Source organism: Acinonyx jubatus, chromosome B2 (genome assembly GCF_027475565.1).
Source record: "Acinonyx jubatus isolate Ajub_Pintada_27869175 chromosome B2, VMU_Ajub_asm_v1.0, whole genome shotgun sequence".
NCBI classification, from domain to species: Eukaryota; Metazoa; Chordata; class Mammalia; order Carnivora; family Felidae; genus Acinonyx; species Acinonyx jubatus.
In genome coordinates, this window is record NC_069385.1 from 146,238,952 (window position 1) to 146,240,508 (window position 1,557).

Here is a 1,557-nt window from a genome sequence, read left to right on the forward strand (position 1 = left end):
CTGGAACATTGGGTCAAAACAGCAGAGTCTGGAGAATGTGGGCGTCGATCCCACTACCTCTCACATGCTAAGCGAGCGCTCTACCGCCTGAGCTAATTCCCCACCTCACCCGCTTTCTTCTCCAGTCTTTGACCTTACCGGTCCTCCCCTCAGTCCGTGCTCACTGTCCTGGGCGGCCCCCAGCACAGAAAATGTCAGAGCCTTTAGTATGAAATCAGGAGCCACTAAGGGCATGTCTTCTCCGAGATGACCCAGGGCCAGAGAGCGACGGGCACCTTTTCCTCTGCCAGGGGAAGGAGGAGGAAGCAGCCACGGGAAAACTCGGGCGTCCCCAAACTTGCACGTTTCAAATTCTCCGGGACTAGAAGAAGACACATCTCAGGGAAAGGGCTCATCCAGACTACATCGGCTAAAATGGCCCAGCTATCTCAGGATGGTTCTCTGTGTCCTAAAGACAAAAACAAAAACCCAACAAGAAAAGGGAGATGATCACTCGTTCCTCTCAGGTGGGGCTGCCTAGAATGGGAACCGGTGATTTCTCCGGGAAGGCAAAAGGAACCGACTGTTTCCGCCCGGTTTCGAACCGGGGACCTCTCGCGTGTTAGGCGAGCGTGATAGCCACTACACTACGGAAACCCACGCCCTGAGGGCGTTCGGAGATTGATGTTCGAGTCTTACTACGTAAAGCAAGTCGTGTGGCAGTTACAGATCCACGACCAGGAGAAGAGCCGGAAAACAAACAAACAAACAAACAAAAAAACCCAAAGTAATACAAAACAGAAAATTCCAAACAGGCAGAGCTATAGGAACTAAGAGGAGAGATTGTATCAGCATGAAGAGATAAAAAATGGACGTTGAGGAGTCCCGAGGAGGCGTCAACAGGGAGAAAGAACAGGTACGTATGTAGGAATTCCTGTGTTAAGAAATATACCTGTTCAGTTAGGGTGGGGTGTGTGCGTGTGTGTGTGTGTGTGTGTGTGTGTGTGTGTGTGTGTGTGAAATAGACACGGAGGGAGGCAGTGGTTAGGAAACCTGCATAGGGAGGCTCTATGTTGGGGAGATAGTGTGGAGCTCCAGAACCTTTCAGAAAACTCCAGGCAGATGGTTTACATAACCAAAGTAACATTGTAGGAACGGTTTTTAATGTGGAATGCCAGCGAGGTTGGCAATGGGGACACCGAAACTGACGAGAACGGAAAGACACTGGGGAGATGTCGAAGGGTTGGGGTTTGTCCTATTAACTCTCGCGCCTCCGAGTACCATGAGTCTGTATCCTCAGGGCCCAGGGTGCTGCCCGCATAGAATAAACACATCCTCCGTAAACATCATAGAATGGGTGAAGGGATACACGAGTGGGAAGAGAGAGAAGGATTCTGCAGAGGTTGGGGAGGACGGATGTACAGCAGTCGTCGAGACACCGGGTGTAGACATCGGAGGGAGAAGAAGGAATCACGGGCACGGAGAAGGCTTGAGCCCAAGCGGCGGATACGGAAGAGATTTTTAATTAATGTCTCGTGAATGGAAGCCCAGATCCACTCATGTCCATAGTGGACAGAT

The 1,557-nt window shown here is 51.1% G+C and overlaps 1 non-coding gene across 1 annotated transcript; it reads right to left on the bottom strand.

Moving 5' to 3' along the window:
• Positions 1-563: 563 nt before the first annotated feature.
• TRNAV-AAC (transfer RNA valine (anticodon AAC)) lies at positions 564-636 on the bottom strand. Its single transcript has one exon. It is a non-coding gene; the product is annotated as a tRNA-Val (tRNA).
• Positions 637-1,557: the final 921 nt, after the last annotated feature.